The sequence below is a fragment of the Eschrichtius robustus genome, chromosome 3 (genome assembly GCF_028021215.1).
Source record: "Eschrichtius robustus isolate mEscRob2 chromosome 3, mEscRob2.pri, whole genome shotgun sequence".
NCBI lineage: Eukaryota > Metazoa > Chordata > Mammalia > Artiodactyla > Eschrichtiidae > Eschrichtius > Eschrichtius robustus.
The window spans coordinates 39,437,280-39,461,919 of NC_090826.1; the positions used below are offsets into that span (position 1 = coordinate 39,437,280).

The following is a 24,640-nucleotide window of genomic DNA, read 5'->3' on the forward strand; positions in this document are numbered from 1 at the left end:
GTTGGTTATGCAAAGGGAAGAAAGAGGTGTGTGCATAAGGGCAAGAGAGAGGTCTAGGCAGAGGAAACAGTATGTGCAAAGGTCATGGGGTAGAGAGAGCACAAATGATTTACAAGGACTATTTCAGCTCCACCACCTGAGGGTCCTTGACGCGCACCCTTTTTCTCGTATGATCCATGGGAAGTGCCTCTCACAGTAGATGGGATGTTCAGACTAGGCCTTCCTTTCCTCTGTTCTCTGTGGGCCGAAAGAGTGGAAGGGGCAGGGAGGAAGCTGGAGAAGGGAAGTTCCATTCCTCCTTCAAGCCTCATCAAGACTTTCCTTGTATCTTGGGTTCTCTTTCCCGTTTCCTCAATCTTGAAATGACAGATGACAGTTGGGATTTTCTTATTTCTTATTTATTCTCCTCTGCTTCTGGCTCTTTCTCCCTGCTTCCTATCAATGTCTGTTGGGAGGAGAAAAATGTAGAATTTTTGTTTCTGTTATCTGTGTCAAACTGACTCATTCTCAGTGTAGGTGACCCAGAGGAAGTGTGTGTGTACACGTGCGCACGCATATCTCTTTCATGAGGTCATGGCCTCCACAAGGTCCCAGGGAAATCCTACCCTGTTCTGAGAGTTGATGGGGGAACCACACCAAAGGCAGTGATAAGAGTGGGTGCTGGTGGTCACTGTCAGGAGGCTGTGGGTTGGAGAACTCAGCCCTCAGCCCTGCTCAGGCTTTGGGACTAGCCTGTGGGTGACAGGAGAAGGGGGTAAGAAGAGACCCTCCCAACCTTGAAGTCCCCTTGGCCAGGCATGGCTATGATTTCGCTGAGGGCCTGGGGGCTGCTGCCTGAAGCCCTACTGTGTGCTGTACGTGGCCAAGAGAGCTGAGCACACCCTACAGCCGAGTCTCCCGATGGCTCAGGGCTGCAAGCAAACAACAGTTAGGGACCTCATGGGGAGGCTGAAAGGGCAGGGAGGAGTCTGAGCTCACACAGCCTGCTACTGCCTGCCGGAGTCTGCAGAAAGAGGATCTGGGTAGGGGATGGTCCATGGATCTGCGTTTGGGGACCTCCAAGAGGCTTGTCTTAAATGAATGTCTGAGAAAGTTGTCAGCATGGTTTGAGGTTGAGGGGCTGAAGGACTTGGGCTCCACTAGCCTGTGGGGAAGGCAGGCGGTCCTCCGAGGGCTGTGGCCGGTTTGGGAGCACACTGCGTGGAGAGGTTGAGTAACTCTTTTCCAGGCCATCTGCGTCTGTGCTGTTGGCGGCTGCGTTATTTCAGGTCCTTGCAGGCCAGTCTAACTCAGCACTGGTCCATTCGACTCAGCAGGTAAGCTCAGCTCAGCCCAGCTACACGTACCTCCTCTAGTCTGAGCTCTACCTAGCTCTGCTCAAGGAAAGTTGACTCAGTATGACTCAAATCGACACAGCTCAGAAACTCGAACAAACTCTCTCCCTTCTACCCAATTCATTGAAGGTCTGTTTCATCCAACCTTGTTCTGGACAATCCATCCCAACCACCAAACTCAGCTCACCTACCCCACATCTATTCATCTAGGAGCTTGACTCAGTTCAGCACAAGAACTTTATTCAGCACAAATGACACTTCCAACTTGACTCAACTCACCCCTCTCCCCTCAGCTCAGCCTGACTTAATCAATACAACCCAACCTAATTCAACCCAACAAAACTGAGTTTACCTTAGGTCAGCTTTATCCAGCCCAGTCCAAGTCAGCTGAGCCAAGACTAGCCCTGCACTGCCCAGTTATCCCAACCCAGTTCAAAACGACTCATTCCATATTGAATCAACCCAATCTGACTCAATTAGGTTCAACTAAAGTTTTCTAGATTTGAGTTAATTGATCTCAACCCTTCAGTAACTCCTTAGAATATGAACTCTGAGGGCAGAGATTTTGTATGTTTTAGCGACCCAGGTTTCCCAAAGGCATAAAACAGCATCTGACACATAGTAGATGCTCAATAAATCTTTGTAAAATGAACTGTTGAATGAACCCTTCCTGGCCCAACTTAAACCGACTCGATTTAACTCCACTTTTCGGTCTTAGTTTGAATCGGATTCTACAGCCTCTTGTATCAAACATCCAACTTGTAAAAATTTCATGTATTTATTCAACTATGTACTGGGAAGGGTTCCGGTGCTGTGAGTATCACAGTAAAAAGGCTGACAAAGTCTTTCCTTGAGCTTACATTAGGTGGAATGACACGAATAAAATAAAAATATATAAACACATATACATGTGTGTGTGTGTACGTTATAATGTTATGTAGTAATAAGTACAGTGAAGACAAATACAGCAGAGTAAAGGGGTAGAGAATGATGGAGGTGGAACAGTGGTCTTCATGCTATGAAGAAATATGGTGGTCATAGAAAGCCTCTCTGAGGAGATGATATTTGAGCAGAGACCTGAACAAAAGAGCAAGCCCTTTGGTTATCTGGGGCAAGTGTTTTCCAGGATCAGGATACAGCAAGTACAAAGCCCCTGAGGCAGAAATGAACTACATTTGTTCAAGAGACAGGAAGGCCAGTGCAGCTAGAGCAGTGTGACAGCCAAGAGATTTTTCTCCTGCTAGTCTCTTAGCTTTGAGAGGGTTGGGACTGTCTTGTATGTGGCTGCATTCCCTGCTTCTGTCATGTGCTGACACACAGTAGCCACTTGGAAACAAATTTTTGAATGAATGGATTCAACTGAGCATAATGCAAATTGATTTAACCCTAATTAGCATATTTAACTCAATGCACTTTAATTCAGTTGGACTTTGACAAGACTTTTTTGGACCTTGCAACCTTTGGACAAGTGGGCTGCAATTCTAGAATTTGAAGACTATAAGATTCTCTTAACTTTCCTAAGCCTCAATGAACTCATCTATTAAAGGGGAACAGTAACATCTGCCTTTCCTCTTTTGTGGGAATTGTGAGAATTAGTGAGATTGTGAGTGTGAAAGTGCTTTGCAGACAGTCAAGTGCTCGGGTGACCTTCCTGACCTTGGAGGTGTGTGACTCCAGGGGGGGAGGGCAGATTGTGTGATCTCTCCGGTCCCTTCTCTTTATGACATTCCACAAATCTGTCATTCTATGAGAGTATCTAAGACCCAAATCTGAGCAAGTCCCTCTAAAGTTTAAAACCCTCCCAGGGATGCCTGGTGGATGTGAGATGAAGTTCAAAGTCCTCACCATGACCCACTGCCCACCTCAGCCTCCCCTGACCTCCAGGCCCTCTGCCTGAATGCTTGCTCTCCTGTGTGTCCTCCCCCAGGCCTCTCTACTGTCTCTGGGTCTCTGCACCTGTGGTTCTCTCTGCCTAACTCCAATTCCTTCCTGCCTTTCCTTTTTCTTTTTAAATCTCAGGTAGGTGCAGCAAGTTTAGTTGATGACCCTTCTCCACATGGCAAAGCATCCGTCTCATGTTTCCTGCAAGGCCCTGCTCTTGTTTTGTTGTGTTTATGATTTTCCTACCCCATTTATTCCCAATTCCTCCTCTCAGTTCCCTCTTCCTCATAGGTCCCAACTCTAATGTGTTTGGTGTATGAGCTTGGAAATGCACATTTCTTTGAAAAAATACATGGTGTTGTTTTCTTTGTGTATGTTTTTAATTTATATAAATGGTATTTTGCTTTCGAGCGCCTTCTGTTTCTTATTTTTTTCCACTTAACAATGTTTCTAAGATCTATCTGTATCATTGTATGTCCCCCTAGAGTCTAGTTCCTTGCGTCTAACTGCCTACACGCTGTGTGCATTCACCGCATTTTTCTTACCCGCTCCCTTGTGACTCCTTGCTCCTTGGCCACAAGCAGTGCTCTAATGAATATTCTGGTACCTTTCCCTTCAGGGGCAGGGTGTGAGTTGCTTTGTGGTGAATATCCAGGAGGAGCATTGCTCGGAGGGCCCAGACCTGGATTTAATTTTCCCGAGTCTTGCATTGTATCCCACAGTGCCCAATGGCTCAGGTTTCCCTAAGTCTTTGCCAGCATTTGGTATTATTCAACTTTCACACTTACAATCTGATGGGTATAAAATGGAACCTCACAGTTTTGATTTGCATACCTCTGATTAGGGTGAGGTTGGGCGTCACTCCCATACCTGCTGCCCTTTGGCTTTCCCCTCCCTCTTTACCTGGGCCAAGTCATGCTGGTGCTGCGGGTCTCAGTGCAAGTGCACTCCTCTGGGAAGCCTGCCCTGACTGTGTCCCCTCATTGTGTTTCCGGCCTCCCATTTGTTTCCTTAACCCTCTGTGCTCTCCATCACAATAGAACATGTCCTAATGTATGGTAATCATCTGTCTCTGCCACTAGACTGGGGGGTCCTTGGGGGTTGCCTCCAGGTTTAATTCATCTCCTTGTCTCTGGCACTTGGCACAGGGCCTGGTCTGATGAAAGTGCCAGGGAATGTTTGATGATTGACTGACTGACGGAGAGAATCAGGGTGGTGGTTTTGAAGGGTTGAGAGGTCATGCTGGCAGGGGGCAGTGTGCACCAGGCAGAGGGCTCGGAGATTTATAACTGGAAAGACAAGGGAGAAGCTGAGAAGGAGACTGTAAAGCTAGATCAGCGTTCATAGGCTGAGCCGCAGGCTCAAGACCCAGCCGGAAAGTTCCCCCCACTTTGGGGCTTTCGTTCACTGTCTGTCATCGGAGGGGCCAGCCCTGGGGTGGCCAGCCTAGGCTGAGTGTGGGACCATGGCTGGGGGCAGGGAGAGAGCCGAGAGAGCCTCTCACACCTGGTAGTTATTGCTTTTCTCACCAGTCCTGACCCATTATCAATCTCCACCTAACGTCATCCTGGTTCTCTTGTGCCTCCGCCCAAACATTAGTCTGAGATGCATCTTCCTAACTCGGTCTTAGCCTTTGTCTTGGGGCCAAAGCTGCCGAGAGGGCTGTTGGCAGGGCCTTGGGCTTTGGCCAGCCTTGCATCAAAAGCCTCTGCAGTGACTTGCAGCTGCAACCGTGGCTGCTCCAGCTGAAGGGTTCTTTCCGCGGAGCCCGCTGCCCCGGCCCGCAGCTGAGGTAATTCCCCACCAGAGTCGGCTCCCTTCTCCTCAGCTCCCTTCTTTTCCTTCCACGTGGTTTGGCAGAGGCTGAAAGGCAGAAGATTATAGGCATGCAGTACAACCCCGCAAACCAGCGTGAAACCCCATGGTTGTCTTTTTCCACCCTCTGCCTCTACTTAGTTTTTCCTTTCTCTGAGGAACTGGGTTCCCAACATCTCCTCCTTCCCCAGGATCAATCAGTTGGCAGGGTGTTGTGGGAAAGAAATTTGCATTCAATCATGCCCATGGCAACCATCATAAGCAGGGCCCATGCTCCTGTCCTGGAGCCCAGACTCCATTCTGTTTTAAAAGCCTTGGGGTTTACAAAACTAAGCGGACTAGAACATAACTTTTAATAGCACATTTGAACAGAATTTAATGACAGAACTATAAAGTGGTTTTTCTGCAAGGACTATTATTAATCATAAGAATAATCATAGCAGTCTATTTCATTTGGCCGGCATGTTCCAGTGTTCAAGCCGTTTTCACATTAGTCATCCCATCTGACACTCTTAACTCTCCTGATAGGGCAACAGGGCTGACATTATTTTTCTGTAGCTTAGAACTGTGTTTCTCAAACGTGAATGTGCACAGGGATCACCCGGGGATTTGTTAAACTGCAGATCCTAATTCAATAGATCTGGGGTTGGCCTGAGATTCTGCATTTCTAACAAGACCCCCAGGTGACACCCATGCTGTAGATCCACGGACCACCCTTGAATAATGAGAGTGAGTAACTCAAAGTTTGCATAGGTGTGAGAGCCAGAACTGATTCCTTTCCTTCTTCCTTCAACAAATACCAGCCAAGTGCTTACTGTGTGCTTGATGTGGTTCTAGGTGCAGGAGAGAGTGATATTTAAAATACCTGACAATGGGCACAGGCGCTGACCAGTCAGATCATCAGGTCACCAGCTATGGCACGGGGCAGTAATGCTTCAGTGGCGGATGGAAGCAGGTCCAGAGGGTCTCAGGGGAGAGTGTGGCTGGCCAAGGGAATTCAGGGGGTATTCGGGGGTGGGGGGCTCAGGTCAGAAGCCTCTCAATATTTAGTACCAGTTCTATAAGAGCCCTGGGCAATTATACAGAGAAGTATCAGGCAGAGCTTCTGGCCCTGATGAGCACCCAGTGCAGTGGGAGAGCCAACGTGGATCCACGAGGTCAGGAGAGCATTGTGTTTGTAAACTTCTCGAGGGCAGGCCACTGCATTCATCTGTCCCCTTCACTGTTATATCCCCAGTCCTTGGCCAGTGGACATCCTGGGGCATAGTGAACACTTCATAAATATATTTTTTTTCTGGGAATGAATGACTGAACAGGGCACAGGAGGTGCAAATAAGGGAGCAGTCAGTCTACTTAAGGTGCAATGAGGTGGGGAGGAGCTATCAAGGAAGGCTTCCCAGAGGAGGTGATATTGGAGCCAAGTCGTAAAGATCATGGGTGTTTGCCAGGCAGATGGTGAAGAGGAGCAGGCAGGTCTGGAGCAGGGACTCTTGCTTAACCCCACAGCTGCCTTAGTGCAGGGAGCTGGCAAATCTGTCCCTCATTCAGGATGCTGGGCCACGCATCTGAAACTCCCCTTCTCTAAGGTGTCTGGCCATTTGGATGTGATGTCGGGGTTCTCCCAGCTCCCTAGGAAGTCCTCTCTTCACAAGATGAAGGGGCTCCTCTTGGAGGATGATTCAGGCCTGCTTGAGCATACTGTGCTCAGAGTAGGCTCAGACCCAGGAAGGGACCTCCCCAGTGTTGGACACTGGGGCCTCAGGGATGAATCGGATGGCCCTCCAGGAACTCCCATCAAGCCCTCCCCAATTTAGTCTCAGGCTAGTTCACTTCCCTGGTTGACAGTGTTGGCCACCGGGTGCCCCCCACCTCTGTACTCTGATCCCACAGCCTCTGGTCCCATCTCCTGCCACCTTCTCCTTCTCTCTGTTCCATATTTACATGTTTAATATTATTTAAATAATGATACAGTGGACTTCCCTGGTGGTGCAGTGGTTAAGAACCCGCCTGCCAATGCAGGGGACACAGGTTCGAGCCCTGGTCCAGGAGGATCCCACATGCCGCAGAGCAACTAAGCCCGTGCGCCACAACTACTGGGCCCGAGTGCCACAACTACTGAGCCTGCGCTCCTAGAACCCGTCCGTGCTCCACAACAAGAGAAGCCACCGCAATGAGAAGCCCGCGCACCGCAACAAAGAGTAGCCCCCGCTCGCCGCAACTAGAGAAAGCCCACTCACAGCAACAAAGACCTAATGCAGCCAAAAATAAATAAATAAAAAACGTGGGGATGGTGGTGGTGGTGGGATGAATTGGGAGATTGGGACTGACATATCTACACTAATACATATAAAATGGGTAACTAATGAGAAGCTGCTGTATAAAAAAATAAAATAAAATTCAAAAAATAAAAAATAGTAAATAAAATAAATAAATTAAAAAAAATACAATATGTTCTATACTAATATAATAATAATTTAATATATTAAAGAGGTTTTCAAAGGCTCTTTTTATATGGGAACCAGAGAAGGTGACATAATCCCCATTTTATGGATGTGGAGACTAAGACTAAAGCTTTGAGAGAGGGAGTGTTTGACCAAGGACATAAGGGGCAATTAGTCTCAAACTCAGGACTCTCATCCTGGGTCCAGTGACTTGCTGAAGCGGCAGCCTTTTAATCAATCAATCAATCAACAAATACTTATCAACTGTCTACTGTGCGCCAGGCTCTGGTCTAGGCTTTGCCCTCATGGAGCTGTCTCTTTAGTGGGGGGAGACAGACAGTTACAAATACAAGATGACATATAGTATAGCAGGTGATGATCTTATGGACAAAAATGAAGCTGGGAAGGGGGACAGGGAGCACAGAGGGGTTGTGTTTGCAGTGTTAAGTGGAGTAGTTAAGGACTGCTTCCCCGAGAAGATGAGTTTTGAATAAAGACTTGAAGGAGGTGATGGAGCCAGCTTTGCATATATCTGGAGGAAGAATGTTCCAGTCAGAGGAAGAGCAAAGGCCTGGAGGTGGGAGTGTGCTGGAGCCCCCCTGCTTCCCAGGGGCTCTAGAGCTCCTTTTGATGTGAGTCTGATCTTCTCAGCCCTTCAGGGACAAGATTCTTTGTTCATCTGCTCTCTGCATCTCCCCGCGGGGCTCCCAGCATGTGGCTTTGATAAGCCGGGGCCCTGGGAGCCCCTGCAGTTGCTGGGGTGGGTAGTGACAAGCCAGAGAGGCAGCGAGAGCCCACGATACTGGGATGCCCACTCTCCCACTGCCCTGCGACGTGTCTCTTGAGCAGCAGCAGTAGTATTGAAAGGTTGATCTCCCTATTAGAAGGGATTTGTCAGCACGAGCTGGGGCTTAGCGGCCTAAGCCGTGGGTCTGAAGGCTCAGACAGGTTCAGGGCCTGGAGGAGTTGACTCAGGCCTGGCTCCCCAGGGAATCAAGGAAAGGCCACTAGCTGAGACAGCCTGGGTCAGAGTCAGAAGGAATCGCTTGGTGTCTCCAGGGGCACTGCCAAAGCCACTGTCGCTCCCAATATTCTTCCTGGGATCCAGGAGCAGCCCAATGCCATAGCCTGGCATGCAGAGCCGAGCGGGGCCTCAGGGCTCAGCTGGGCACTGGTGGGGCTCACTCTGTTCTCTTCCCCAGGACAGTCCCTCCTTCTCTGTGGCTCTGGAGACCATCTGCACCCCAGTAATTCCCTGAGTTCCTCAGACCACTCTCCTGACGTCCAGCAGTCTACCTGACATCCCTGCCGGGATGTCCCGTAAACCTCTTCAGCTGAATGCATGCAAAACAGGACCCGCATCCTCCCCCAAATCTGCCTGTCAGTCATAGCTACCTTTCACCGTTCCACACCCTTCACAGTGTATCAACTCACCTGCGTACTTTCAACAGCCTTAAGAGTAAGGTCCTGTTACAGCCCCGTTTTACAGACGAGAGAACCAGGAAGGGGGAGGTTATGTCACATAACACTTGTGCTAAACTGCTTTACCGAGTCAATTCCACATCCAGAATCTACCCGGAAGCTCCACATCCCTCCATCTCCTCTGCCATAACCCCATCCAGTCCCAATTGTTCCTATAGTTTCCTAACTGGTCTCCACTCTCCTTCTCTCCAGTCTCTTCTCCCCAGAGCAGCCTTAGTGATTAAGAAAATACAGAGCTGATGACATCACTTTCCACAGTTCTTGGATAAAATCCAAACTCCTTACCATGACCTGCCAGGCTGTGTCCAGAATGGCTCCTGGCTGCCCCTCCTGACTTGTCCCGCGGCCCTCACGCAGCTCACACCAACCCCATGGTCTGCTCTCGGGTCCTTAAATATGACAAACCCCTTCCCGCTCAGGTCCCTGCCACCTGCCACTTCCTCTGCTCAGGGTGTCCCTCCTGAGGCTCCCTCAGCCAGCCTCATCCTGGCTTTGCGATCATTCTTCAGGTTTCAGTTTAAACGTCATGTCCTCAGGAAGCCTTCTTTGACTTTTTCAGGCCTCATCACCCTGTTAGATGATCATGGCTCCCTGAACTTCACGTTGACAACATCTACGTCAACTGCAATTTGCTAACTTTCTGGGTCCTTCCTTGTGGAGCACGTGGCTTCCCTGAAGGGTCAGAAGGCCCATGGGGCAGGGCCCGGGCCTGAGTGGTTCCCAGCTGTATTCCTAGCACAGCACCTGACACATCGTGGGCACCCAGTAAGTGCTGAAGAGCAAGCGAATGACATTCTCAACCTTTCTTTCCAAGTTGTCCCTTGTTGCTCCCCTTCATACGCGTCACGCTTCACCTAAGCTGCTTCCCTTCTTCCCCTTCACGTAGCCACACTCCCTGCAGCCTCTGCGCCTCTGCCCTTGCTGGTGTTCCAGCCTGACGCCCTGCCCCTTCTCGCCACTCATCCACGACCTATAGATTCCTCGAGGCTCTGCTCTGGCCTCCGCTTGCCAAGAGGTCTCCCTCCTAACAGGTTGCATAGCCCTTGTTTTTCTTGCTGTCCTGTGCTATTTCTCCTCCAATACTGCCCGTGCAAGAATCCTTGACCTTAGCTGCATGCAGGCAGGGACCAGGTCCTCTTTTTCAGTGCTCTCCCCAGAAGTGATCAGCTCAGGGCTGGTGCAAGAGATGCATGTGAAGGTGTACTGAGTCAGCCGAAGCCCCTGTCTGCTGTTTCCATCTCTCCTGGACTTTCAGGTTCTCCTGGGAGGCACCCCAACCTCCCGCCCCATTCCTCACTACCTCTGCTTGTACCACCTGAGAGCAGATTCTCACCCACTAGATCCTATGAGCGAGTTTGATTGTGAGAAAGCACAGGCAGTGGAAATAGCAAGGGTTTTGGGGTCAGACAAATCTAGACTAAAATCCTATTTCTGTCAGGTTGAACCACATGAAATTGCCATGTCTTAGCCCCAAGCTATTGAATAGCAACAGTTTCATGTGGCTCAATTTAATATGTGTGCTCAGGCAGCTGATCTGATCTCTTTTAGGCTTAGTTTCTTCATCTGTGAAATGGGAGTAGAGCCTTAGTTACAGGGTCAGGGGGAGGAGAAAATGAAGTGTGGCATTGGGGGTAAAAGCTTGAGTTCTGGAGCCAAGTTTGAACCCTGGATCCACCATCTTATTGGGGTTCCTAATTACAAACAACAGAGTTCATTATAGCTAGTTTAAGCAGAGGGGAATTTATTACAGGATGTTGGCCAGCTCGCAGAATCTCTGGAGGACCCCAGGAATGAGGCCTAACTAAACCATGGGAGCATTTTGAGTGAAAACATCACTACCCCGTCACTCAGTCCCTATGGTGTTCTGGGCTGGAAGCCAGAGGCTCCATCACTGCCGTTCCCAAAGAACTGGATGCCTCTGCCACTGCCCTGGCCACATGATCCATCCTCTCTGTATCCAGGTTTCACATTGGTGTGCATCTGGGTCACATGTCTGCATCTGAGCCACAAAGGGTCTGAGGATGAGGCTTTTCTGGCTTCTACTTGGAGAATATTGGACTCAAAATGCAGGCAATAACCAAACTGTAAGGAGGACATTCAGCGATGACAGCTATTTGCTACTGCTTCTTACTAGCTATGTGATCTCAGGCAGGTAACTTGTTCTCTCTGAGCCTCAGTGTTTTCATCTGCAAAATGGGGATAATACTAATATCTACTTCATAGGGTTGTGGTGAGGATTAAATGCACTGATTTGTGAAAAAGCTCTTAGAAGAGAACCTGACATATAGTAAACTCTTAATAGGTGCTAGCTAGAATTATTATTATATTATTATTAATGGTCCGAGACCTCTTGGCCCAAGGCCTAGCACAGAGAAGATACTCTTTAAATGTCAGTTGAGGGCTTTCCTGGTGGCACAGTGGTTAAGAATCCTCCTGCCAATGCAGGGGACACGGGTTCGAGCCCTGGTCCGGGAAGATCCCACATGCCGCGGAGCAACTAAGCCCGTGTGTCACAACTACCGAGCCTGTGCTCGAGAGCCACAACTACTGAGCCCGCACGCCTAGAGCCCATGCTCCGCAACAAGAGAAGCCACTGCAATGGGAAGCCCGCGCAGCGCAACGAACAGTAGCCCCCGCTTGCTGCAACTAGAGAAAGCCCGCGCACAGCAGCAAAGACCCAATGCAGCCAAAAATAAATAAATAAAATAAATAAATTAAAAAAAAAATGTCGGTTGAATGCAAACCCTGGGCTGAGATGCTAGTGTTCAGAATTCCCCTCGCCAGCCCAGAGCACTGCAGACAGGTAGGATGAGTGGTGTGTTGGAACTGACCTATACTAGCTGATTGTTAACTTGTTGGGAATTTTACAAGCTGGTTAATATAACATTGGTAACTAGAAATTCACCACTGTGGGAGAATTTACACCATGGAAATTGGCAAAGGCTACAAATCGGGACTCCCTTTTCCCTAGAAACAGCAACTTCATGTGGTTAACATTCACCAGCACAGCACAGGCTAGAGCACAGGGTAGGAGGTATTCAGTGTGCCTAGCACTGTGCCATCTCTGCTGGTCCTTTTGCATGAGGTCCTTCTCCCCAGTTAGCAGATTCTTAGCATCGACTTTATTCTCCAGATGTCAGGACACATGTCAGAACCGAATCCCTGGATTCGTGGCTTGTTCATGTGTCTCTGGGTGGATACCTCTTCTGCACTGATGAGTTCCGACCAGACAGTGAGTCCTTTGAGGATGGCCCCAGCACCCAGCACAAGGTCTAGCACATGGTAGTGCCTCAGACATTTGTAGAATGGCTAAGTGGACGAGATTTCCTTCCCCACACTGCTTAACAGCATTCTCTCTCCCTTCCTGATGCCCTTAGAAAGGCATCATCTCTCCTGTTCTCCTTCTTCATGCCCTTCTGCCATGCAGATCATGTAAGAAGGGAGAGTGGTGGGGTTTGGGGAGGGGGAAGGGCCACTTGAATATTGGTGAACCTCGTGAGGGGGGTGGTGGTGGGCTGCCTCCCGCTTTGGAAACATTCCTCTGATTGCTCTGCACGGCTCAGCAGGCTGCCCTGGCTTAGTAGGAAAAGGAGGGAGAGGCAAACACCCTTCATTTTAATTAAAGCCAACTTTACATTGTTATTCCATTTGCCTGTGTTATTGCACGAGCTTACAATAAAGTTATATGGCGCCCCCAGGGCGGCTTGAGCTGCGTGATAGAATGTGTCCAAGTTCAGCACTCCAGGACTGTGCTTGGCTTCTCTGCAGGGTGAACCAGAGCCAGCCCTGGGTCCTCTCTGGGGCTCCAAGCCATTGTTCAAGCTCAGATCTGTCAGCAGTGCCTTTATTTATATTTCATTCATTTGAAAAACGTTTATCGAGTACTTTCCATGTGCCCAGCAATTGACTAGGTGCCGAGTCTACCCCTGGCACATTGCTGCACACCCCCAGGTGTACACATACCCAGTCTCCAGGACCTGGCCCTGATCAGTCTCTCTTCAGCAACTCAGAGCTCCATGTGGAAACCCCCACCCCAAATGCTTATTCTGGTCTTTCTTCTTTTGTTCAGAAGAGGCATCAGTGGTTGAGCTGAGCAATCCTTTATATTTAGCAATTCCCTAAGTTCCTTCATATCTGGCATCTCGTCTGGTTCTCGCAGTACTCCTATTCAGATTCTTCAATGCTCGGTGCAAATGCCACCTCCTCCTTGAAGCCTCCCCTGGTCACACCTTTCCCTAGACTTCTTTGGTACTCCCTTTGTCCCCCTTTCATGGATCTCATCACAAGTTTTACAACTTTTAAAATTAAAGCTGATTTAAGACCCGGTGAAATGTACAGATCTTAAGTGTGATTGGATGAGTATGCATATACCTATGTGACCACCACCCAAATCGCCCATAGAACATTTTCATCACCCCAGAAAGCTCCCTCAGGACTGTTCCCAATCAATTCCACTATCCAGAGGCAACCAATTTTCTCAATTTTAACACTATTGATGAGTTTTTGTCTGAACTTCATATAAATGGAGTCAAACAGTATGTATTCTTTTATGTCTGGCTTCTCTTGCTCAGCATAATGCTTTTGAGCTTCATTCATGTTGTTGGTGGATTAGTGGTTTGTTCTTTTTTTTTTTTCGGCCACACTGCTTGGCTTGTGGGATTTTAGTTTCCCCCCTAACAGGGATTGAACCCCAGGCCCTCGGCAGTGAGAGTCAGAGTCCTAACCACTGGATCGCCAGGGAATTCCCAGTGGTTTGTTCTTTGTGATTGCTGAGTTGTATTTCATTGTATGGAGATACCACTTTTTGTTTATTCATTTATTTGGGTTGACTATAGTTTGAAGCCATTATGAATAAAACTGCTATAAACATCTTTTGTATAAGAGAAATGGGCATATGTCTTCCTTTTTCTTGGGTAAATACCTAAGGGTTGAAGTGCTGGGTCATAGAGTAGATACATTTTTAACTTTATATGAAACTGCCAAAGAGTTTTCCAACATGGTTGTACCATTTTACAGTCCCTCCAGCAATATATGAGCATTTTGGCTGCTTCTGTCAACACTTGCTATTGTCAATCTACCTGTTTTCATTTTAGCCATTCTATGGGGTGTGTACTTGTAACACTTTATAATTTTAGCTTGCATTTACACATTATTAAGGATATTGAGTACTTTTTTATGCACTTATTGGCTATTTGTATATCTTTCTTTGTGAAGTGACTCTTCAGTGTATGCCCAGTTTTTATTGGTTTGTCATTTTATTATTAAGAATTTCTTATATATTCTGAATACAAGTAATAGGCAAGCTATACTGAGTTTCTTAATAATATCTTTGGTGGACAAAAGTCCAATTTGTCAATTTTTTACTTTATGGTTGGTGCTTTTTGTGTCCTAAGAAATTTTTACCTAGTCCAAAGTCACAATTATAGTCCATGTTTTCTTCTAGAAGTTTTGTAGTTTAAGCTTTTAAATTTAAGTCTAGAATCAATTTTGAATTTCTTTTTTTAATTGGTATGAGGTTAGGTAGTGGTTGAAGTTCAGTTTTTCCCGTATGGATATCCAGTTGTTCTAAGACTATTTGTTGAAGAGACTTTCTTTTCCCTATTGAATTGATTGATCAAAAATCAATTGATGTACGTATGGATCTATCCCAGATTCTATGCTGTTCCATCAATCTATTTGTCTATCCTTATGCCAGTTCCAACTTTTCTTGATTACTGTAGCTTTTTGGTGACCTTTGAAATCAAGCAGTCTTAAATCTTCTAACTCTGTTCTTCTTTTACAAGATTGTTTTGGCTATTCTAGGTTATTTGTTTTTCCATAAAAATTCTTCAAATAAGCTGTTGTGATTTTGATTGGGGTTGTGTTGAATATATCAGTGTATGTGGGAGACAGCTTAACAATAGTAAGCAGACCAATCCATGAAAATGGTGTACCTCTCCATTTATTTAGGACTTCTTTAATTTCTTTCAGCAATGTTTTTTAGTTTTCTGTGTAGAGGTCTTGCACATATTTTGCTAAATTTACCTCTAAGTTTTTGTTTTTGATGTTATTTTAAATGTAATTTAAAATTTTTTCATTTTCTAATGGTTCATTGCATATATATCATATATAATTGATTTTTAAATATTTACCTTGTATCTTGCATTCTTGCTAAAGTAATGTATTAGTTCTAATACATTTTTTATAGAGTTTTTAGGATTTTTGATGTTCACAGTTATGTCATCTGTGAAAATAGAAAATTATACTTCTGCCTTTGCAATATTTATGCCTTTTGTTTCTTTTTCTTGCCTTGTTGCACTGACTGAGATCACTAGTACAATGTTGAAGAGAAATGCTGCGAGTGGCATCCTTGCCTTGTTCTTGATCTCAAGGGGGAAAAGGATTTAATATTTCATTATTAAGTATGATGTTAGTTGTAGATTTTTCACAAATGTCTTTTTATCAGATTGAGAAGGTTTTCTTTTATTCCTAGACTTCTGAGAGTTTTTATTATGAATGGGTATTGAATCTCATCAAATGGTTTTCCAGCATTTACTGAGATGATTTTCTGCTTTATTGTGTTAATGTGGAGAATTATATCTGTCAACTTGCCATATATATATATGAATTTGATAATTTGATTTGACAATAATTTGTTAAGGATTTTTGTGAGGGATATTGATCTATAATTTCTTTTCTTATAATGTCCTTGTCTGGTTTTGGTATCAGGATTACACTTATATAATGAGTTGGAGGAGTTCCCTCCTACATTTTCTGGAACAGTTCTGTATTATTTATTCATTAAACACTTAGGAGCATTCACCATTGGAAACATCTGAAGCTTCATTCGTGGGAATTTAAAAAGAATTATGAGTTCAGTTTCTTTAAAGACATAAGGCTGTATTAAGATTTTTCTACTTCTCGTGTTAGTACTGGCAATTTGTGTCTTTTAAGGAATTTGTTCATTTCATCTAAGTTGTTGGATTAATTAGCATTAAGTTGTTCGTAATATTCCCTTATATCATTTTAATGTCTGTAGGATCTATAGTGATGTCTTTTTTTTTAAAAATAAATTTATTTATTTATTTATTTTTGGCTGTGTCGGGTCTTCGTTGCTGTGCGTGGGCTTTCTCTAGTTGCGGTGAGCGGGGGCTACTCTTCGTTGCGGTGCGTGGGCTTCTCATTTTCGTGGCTTCTCTTGTTGTGGAGCATGGGCTCTAGGCGCACAGGCTTCAGTAGTTGTGGCACATGGGCTCAGTAGTTGTGGCTTGCGGGCTCTAGAGCTCAGGCTCAGTAGTTGTGGCACACGGGCTTAGTTGCTCCACAGCATGTGGGATCTTCCCGGGCCAGGGCATGAACCTGTGTCCCTTGCATTGGCAGGCAGATTCTTAACCACTGCACCACCAGGGAAGCCTTTTTATTTCTGATATCGGCAATTTGTATCTTCTTCTTGATCAGTCTAGCTAGGAGCTCGTCAATTTTATTAATCCCTTCAGAGAGCAAGATTTTTATTTCATTGTTTTTTCTTTATTGTTTGTTTTCTATTTCAATGTATTCCATTCTTATCTATAATATTTCTTTCCTCTACTTACTTTTCTATTCTTTTTCTAGATTCTCAAGATGAAAACTTAGATCACTGATTTTAAATCATTCTTCTTTTCAAATAACATTTAAAGTTATAAAATTTTCTCTAAGCACTGATTTAGCTACATTCTACAAATTTTATGTTTTATTTTCATTATCATTCAGTGTCCATGCTCTCTCTCCACTAGGTCTGTGCTCAACTGTCAGTTTCTCAGAGTCTTTTCATGATCAACCTATATAATCCAATTCACCCCTACCAGTCATTATCCCTTACCCTGAAATATTTTTTTCATAACACCTGCTATATTGCAATATAGTTACATATTACATACATATAATACATAGGGTATGATTTTATGTTATAATTTATTTATTCATCTTTTTATTATCTGTCTTCTCTGCTAAGCTCCTTCAAGGCAGGGACTATTTATTTGGTTCACTGATGTAGCCCAATACTTTAGAAGAGATTTGAAAATATTTGTTGAATGAAGGCACAAATACATTATTTAAGACCCTGTGCAAATATCCGCATCACAGAGGTCTTACTTGACAGCCTTCTCCAATTCTCAGACAAGTTCACCTCACTTCTTTATAATGTTTTTATACTTGCTTATACTTTGTCACTGGTTATAACTGTAGCATTATTGTCTGTCTCTTTCTCTCCCACTGACCACCTGCCTAAGAGCCAGGACTATGTCTCTATTCACCACTGCCCAGTATAGGGCCTGAGAAGGAGAGATTAGCAAATGTTTGAAAATAAATAAATGAAGTGTCATCAATCACCCCTGGCTTGCAAATCCGCCCTGAGCTAGACTTGTTTGTTAGAGCAAAGGACTCCTCATGAATCTGGGAGATTTGAACTGGAAAATGCACTTCAGTCTGTAGGATGATGTTGCTTGTCTGTGATTTGGGCAATGAGACAAGTCTGCACCATGCTTTCCAGTTTTGAAAGCACTTTCCTATATGTTATCACGTTCGATCTTCACAACACTCCTGGGAGGAAGGCATTGTTAACCCCTTTTTCCAGATGAAGAAGTGCAAGCTCAGAAAGTTGAAACCATGTAACCAAGAACTGGGGACTCTAGACTGGATTCAAGGTTTTTGAATTCTCCAGGCTTTTCATAGCACCAAGGAAAGCAGCCTGTGTGTGACCTGGAGGCAAGATAGGTTTCAAGGCCTCATGGACCAGGCGGTGGGAGGTTTGGTGTCTGTTGAGCTGGATGGGCCCATTAGGGGTGAGGGTGCCTGCGCAGGGTGACATGGGCACTGGCTTCAGGTTTTGTTGTTTTGATCCACAGGCTCAGTCTTATGTAAAGGAAAGAGCTTTTGAGTTTTAAACCCAGCCTTTCCCTACTGTTAGTTAAGGACCTTGGGCAAGAGAGTATCTGTCTCTGGACCTTGGTTTTCACATCTCTAAAATGGGGCTGAAATACTTCCTAGTGTTGCTGTGAAAATGGCATGAGAGATTCATGTAAGTAGACCTTGTAGGGTCTCTAATAAAGCAGCTCCTTTCCTTGGATAATTTTCATTGGGTCCCTGAAACAACCTTGCATCCATAATAGTCTCCCTGATGGCTTACCTCTCACTGATATTGGACAAAGGAGAGAGAGAGGGGTGGCATAGCTGGGTAGAGTATGGAATCTTCCAGCTGCCATTGTTCTATCATCTGGGCTCCCAGTGGGTAAGAAATGGCCTTGGTTCCATGGGGACAGTCTGGTGGTGAGGTCGGCTTGTTCCAAACCACAGCATATACTAAGCACCTGATAATAATGACAACTAAACAGCTACCATTTACTGACTGCTTTTATTATGTATTTTGTACATAGAAGAGATTTGAGCCCAAATTCCCTGGCTGGATCCTGGAGGTCCCTCCTCCTAGGCCATGCCAGTTTTCCTTCCCCTAATCTCCAGGTGGCTGGATTCTGCTCCCTGTACCCCAGTGTCTGGCTGTGATCCTGCTTCAGCTCAGACCTCCACCAGACCCCCACCCCCGACATCAGCAGCAGCACAGATCGGATGTGGTGTGATCTGACTCCAGCTGATCTTTCCATGCATCTCTGCCTCTTACAGCCTGCATCCCACACCTCCGTCTCCTATTAGCCTTTCCTGGAACATGCCCAATACCATCCAACCTCTAGGCCTCTGCCTATGCTGTTCCCTTTGCCTGGAACACCCTCCCACAGAACCCCTACTGGCTGTTGACCACAGATCTCCACCCAACTTGACGATTTTCCCAAGACCACTTAACCTGTCAAAACCTAACTTGTTTTGGTTAGATGGACCATGAGGCCATGGCCCTTAAACCTCAGTGCATCCGAGGTAGGGGTGCCAGATTTAGCAAATAAGAGTAGAGGGTACCCAGTTAAATTAAATTTCAGATAAACAATGAATGGTTTTTAATATAAATATGTCCATGCAATATTTGGGATATACCTATACAGAATATTATTTGTTGTTTATCTGAAATTCGAGTTTAACTGAATATTCTATTTTATCTGGCAACCCTAATCCATGAGTTTGTAAGCACGTAATAGCTCTGAAACCTTCTGGGGAAGGTGATGCTTTTGTTGCGGCTTAGACGGGGCGGGGGCCTGGGGACCTGGGAAAGGAATCGGCTTGAGTGCCCACTAGTCTAGGGCCCCCACTTTACAGACCGCTGACCAGAGATTGGAAGGATGTGCCCAAGTTCACACAGTGGGGGGCGGGGGGGGGGCGGCAAGGGGAGGCTGGAACTCGGGCTCCTGATTCCAGCCATGGCTCCCTCCTGTGCCAGCAGTTCTGTGCTCTGGGCTGATGGGGCGGCTCAAGTTCCCACTCTCCTGCGCCTGACCTGCCCTTGGCCAGCTTCAGAGGGGGGTCTGATGACGAAATGTGATCCTGCCATAAAATCGACACCAAACCAACTCTTCTCACAGCCCGCCCGCCAGCCTCAAAGGGGGTCGCCTAATCCTCATTTATGGGGCCAAGCAGCTGGGCCCGGCCCAAGTCTTTGAACGTGAGCTTGGGGTGCTCTGGGTCAGCCTAGCTTTGGCCAGAGGAACCTGAGAGTGAGGGGATCTAGGGAGGCCGAGCAAGTTGAGGGCCCAACCAGTCACAGGCCCCCCAGCCCAAGGAGCACCAGTAAGGGTGAGAATATAAAATGAGAGGGCTGAAGATTAAGGGTCAGTGTGGACACATCTTTCCAAGTGTGTATGAGGAGCCTGGGCTTTAGTCCAGCAGCTGAGAAGAGATACTGGAAGATTTAAAGCAGAGAGCAACATGGTCCTAATAGAAAGATGGCTTGGAGACCCCTTAGTTAGAAGACTCTGGAAGTAATTCAGACAGAATGATGACAGCTCTGACCCTGAGAGTGGTGGCTGGTGGAGAGGAGTGAAAGGATACCACTGAGACGTAGTGATAGGACAGCTGGGCCATGGGGGAGTCCAGAATGAGGCCAGCTTTCCGGTTTGGGTGATGTGGTGGGCGGAGGTGCTGCCACAAAGGCAAGGAACCTCAGAGAAGGTGCAGGAAGAAGCTGGGTTCCCTTGGGTGTGCTGAGTAGGAGGGGCCTGTGCGGCACCCAGCAGAGATGCCAGAAGGTAGCTGTGAGCCTGGGGTCTGGGAAGAGAGCTTGGATGTGGAGATCAAGTTGGGCATCCTTAGCCTTTGGACCTTGAAACTATTACTGAGGGGAGAATGAAAAGAGAAGAGAGTCTAGGAGTGAGACCCCAGGAACGCCAACAGCAAGGGCTGGGTAGGAGCAGAGGAGCCCACAGGGGAGACGGTAGGCCACACAGGTAGGAGAAAAACGAGACAAGGGGAGGTCGTGGGAGCCAAGGAAACAGTCAGTGTCCTGAGAGCCCCGCAGGCAGAGCCTTCATTGGATTGAGCAACGGGCTCACGTTGGTTCTGGGGGCGGGGGGTATGCTGATTTGCCGAAGAGTGGGAGGTGAGGGTGTGTAGATACTGAGTGTAGACAACTCTCTAGAGAAGGTTGGTTGTGAAGAGATCTGGGGGGGTGGTTTGGCAGAAGGGGTGCGGTCATTGGAGGAAACTGTGGGCTTAAAGGAGAGACTGTTCCTGAGATTCTAAAGGATGTTTAACCGCTGATGGGAAGGAGGAAGTAGAAAAAGAGAGGCAGAAGGATGCCTTTCACTCTTTCCTGACTGCAACCAGGTCAGACCTACATCGTCTTCCAGACCCAGGACGCCTGCATACAGATACACACCAGAAACAAAGTTTCATGACATGTACTCACCTTTACTGAGTGTGACACGCTGATATTTCCTCTCCTATTTTACTCTTTTTAAACTGCTGGTCACAGCACCCCAAATTGAATTTGTGATCCTTGAATGGTTCACCACGGTCAGTTTGAGAAACCCTGAGGTGGAAGGTACGAGGAGAGACTGGGGTGGGTGGAGGGGGTGACCTCTCTGGTCGTGAGTGCTGGGATCCAGGGGGGGTGCTGGGCTTCCTCTGGGGAGGGACCCCATCTGTCATTCCAATAGGAGAAAAGGAGACGAAAGTTGGAGGAGGCACAGGGAAAGATACAGGATTTGTGGCTAAAAGTTGATGGCTTTTGTTTTCTCCATGAAGGTCACCTGTTAAAAGGTCAGGGGAAGGAAGAAGGTTAGAGGTTCTGAGGAGAAGGGGGAAGATTTGAACAGCCACAGGGAGGAGTAGAAGGAGCAGGGCAACAGCTCTGAGGCCTGATGGAGGTGGGCAGCCACGGATTTAAAGTGGTACCGATTCTCCTGGAATTTTAGTGAAGCCTATGCAAGAGAGTTCCTTCTTTGATTGGGGACAGGTAAGTCCTGCTACGGAACAAGGGCCAGGAATTCTTAGCTGAGTGAATGAATGAGCAAATAGCTCAATGAACACATTTATCAATTCAAAAAATATGTGGTGAGTGCCCACTACGTGCCCGGTACTGTTCTAGGAGGGGAATACAGACGTGACAAGGCAAAATTCTTGCCCCTTTGGAAGCAAAATGTGCATCAGACCCTTTGGACTTCATGAGGCTTTTCGGAGGCTTGCTCCCTTCCTTCCTTCCTTCCTTCCTTCCTTCCTTCTTTCTTTCTTTCCTTTCCTCCTTTCTTTCTCTTCCTTCCTTCCTTCCTTCCTTCCTTCCTTCCTTCCTTCCTTCCTTCCTTCCTTCCTTCCTTCCTTCCTTTCCTTCCTTCCTTCCTTCTTTCTTTCTTTTAAAGGTGGCTAGCCCAGTCCAGTGACAAATTTGGAGGCACGGCCATCATGCTGCCACATCCCTGTTTGTGTTCTATTTCAGCCCAAGACGAAGGAGTCAGGAAACATGGTCTTCATTTTCACCAGCTCAGAGAGCCAAAGCGACTTGTTCCAGGACACAGCACATCAGCAGAGCGGCTGAGACGGCTTGAGGCTGAGTTTCCCACTCCCAATGCTGAGGAGTTATTCCTGCTCTCCACATGGCACTGTCTCCACAAACCTTGACTTAGGTAGGATGCTGGGGTGGGAGGTGGGTGCTTGGATTTCAGTTTTCTGGAGGGAAATCTTAAGATGCTTTTTTTTTTTCTTGTTTCCCCGAAGTGGAGCAAACAGAATGTCTGCATTGCCTCAAAAGGAAGTGGGTCCATCAGGCCAATGAGTACCAGTTGTCGAATGGCCTCTCTGGGGGAATGTGTGCCCTCGTGGAAGGTAAGAGTGTGTGTGTTCAGGACCCAGCCCACCCAGCTCCCCCATACGGACACCAGAGAAGGTGGTGTGGGAAGTGGGGAATCAGTATTTGTTAAAGACACACATCAAGAGGTACAGATGCTTGTGCAAACATGGATATACACGTCCTTATTCAGACTCACAAGCATGGACGTATAGTCGCAGGTATAGGTACACCCACAAATACACTCATATTCACATCTAAATGCTTACTCATTTACACACACACACACACACATCCAAGAGGACATACACATTTGAAACAAGCACATGCATGGTGCACATTTGGAGGCATATTTAAACTCACATACCTTAGGTGTATACTCACATGTGTATAAGCAGGTGCGCGTGCACACGCACGCACAGGCACAGACACACACACAACAAAGATCAAATCTAAAAGTGCTCACTGAAAGTTGTACACTGTGTATTACACTCCCCCAGCCCCTCTCCATCAGCCTCATTTCTGTCTCGGTGCCTTCACCAGTGATCATATGCTGTCTCTTGCCTCCTGGCCTTTGCACAGGCTGTTTCTTCTAGAATATCTTCCACTGCTGCCTTTGCCACTCCTCACCTTTCAGTCACAGTGTATCTATCCTTTTCTCTGGGACCCCTGCCTTGGGCACCCACTTGGCATTTTCTATGCCCCCTTTCATAACACTCAGGCTCTTTTGTTCCAACTGCTTGCCCGTTTTCCCCAGGCTGTCAGCTGTTTTGTTCATGACTGTACATAGGAGGGCCTTAACACACATAGGTTGCCTGAATGAATAACTACTGTGTGTGGAGTGCTTAGCTGTGCCAGGAGCTGGAGTATGTGGGAACAGGTATTAACTTTCTATTATTGACCGCATTTCATAGCGGAGGAAAGGGAGGTATCCCAAGTGTCAGAGCTGGGATTTGAACCCAGGGTGGACTCTTTCTACTCCCAAGTGTTTCTCTGATTTCCCTCTTGCACTGGAGTCGGTACGTCTAGACCCACCGAGACTGGAGTTCATCCTTCCTTATCTTGCACCCTTGCCCAGGGGCTTCCCACCTCCCTGGCCGAGGGCCTTGAGGTCCCTGTGTTCACATCTCAGGTGTGCCAGCTGTTCCGTGGCATGGGGCGGGGGCTGAGCTAAATCTTCCCGGCAGAAGCCGGAGGGAACCCCCGGGAACAGGTCTGGGGAGATGCGGTGCGGGGTGCAGCTGGGGGCTGCGTTATTTAACTGACTGCAAAGCGAACCCCCGCTGGGAGAAAGCTCTTTCCGAGCCCAAACCAGGCGGAAGCGTCGGGGCCAGCGCTATCCCCTGGGCTGGAAGCCTGGGCGCGGGGTCCCCGTGGGCAGCGCTCTCGGCCGGGCGGGGGGCGGCGGAGAGATGAGCGGAGCGGGCTGCGGCCGGGCTCGGGCTCCGGGCGTGGGACGGGCGGCTGGCCGGCTGGCGGGGTGGCGAAATGTCTTTTCCAGATTAGGGGCCCAGCCCGCGCTGTTGACACAGTCGTAAGTTTTAATGAGAAATTTTGAGTATTTGCGTGGGAGACGCCGCCTCTGTGTGCACAGATGCCGTGGGCTGGCGGCGCGGGGGGCCGGGCCTCCCGGGGGCCCGCTGCCACAGGCCCGGCACGGATTCCTTTCAGGCAAAGGGGAAACATTCAAACTCGCTCACCTTTGAACTGCCAGGGACGCTGTTTACCTTGGCTGCCCGAGTGGCAGTTTTACAGATATTAAATACCGTCCTGAGGGCGATCTGGAGCCTCCCGCAATCCCCACGCCCCGCCTGGGGCTGGCCTGGGCGCGGGGAGGCCGGGGCGCCCATCCTCGCGGAGGTCGCTGGGGTGGCTTCCCAGGCACGGCTTCCCGAGGGGTCGCGAGCCCCTCCCTGCAGATGGCTTTCTGTATTTTGCGCTGGGGAGACGCCCTGGGGCTCGCCCTTCTCATCCACTCCCCAGCCCATTCATCTCATAATTCGATTTTCTGTGTCAGGGCGGGAGCCGTGTGGAGGAGGCGGAGGGCTGTCTGGGGCCGGCTCTGATCACTTTCTTGATCACTTTCTTGATCTCTGCGTCTAGAAGGGGGATGTCTCAAGTGTAGGCGCCTTCCAGGCAGGACCCAGGTTGCCTGGCTCTCCTCTTCTCAGGGGAGAGTGGAGACCCCTCTCCCCAAAGATCCCTGTGGGACGAAGGAGGGCTCTGCCTGAGGCCCAGGCTTCAGTCCTGGCGGTCAGAGGGCTCCCTGCAGAGGAGCAAGCCATGTTGATTTTACGGAGAAGGCTGCTATGCACATTTCACTGCTGATTTATTGGTTTTTAACTAGATCCTTATGCTGGGCTAAAAAAGCCATCTTGCACTTTGCAAGGCTCTGCTGACTGCTGCCGAAAATGACACACAGGGGCTCCTCCTGCCCCCCACCTCCCCAGCTCCACCAAAAGGGCCATGGTGGAGGTGTGAGCCTGGAGTCCCGTTCTGAGCAGGGAGCCTCA

General features: G+C 47.7%; 1 long non-coding RNA gene across 1 annotated transcript in view; it reads left to right on the forward strand.

Moving 5' to 3' along the window:
• LOC137761053 (uncharacterized) overlaps positions 1-24,640 on the forward strand; it is a 135,538-nt gene that overhangs the window by 27,742 nt on the left and 83,156 nt on the right. Inside the window, exons 2-3 of the long non-coding RNA XR_011073388.1 lie at positions 21,780-21,966; positions 22,058-22,165. This is a non-coding gene — a long non-coding RNA (uncharacterized lncRNA). The remainder of the gene's footprint in view (positions 1-21,779; positions 21,967-22,057; positions 22,166-24,640) is intronic.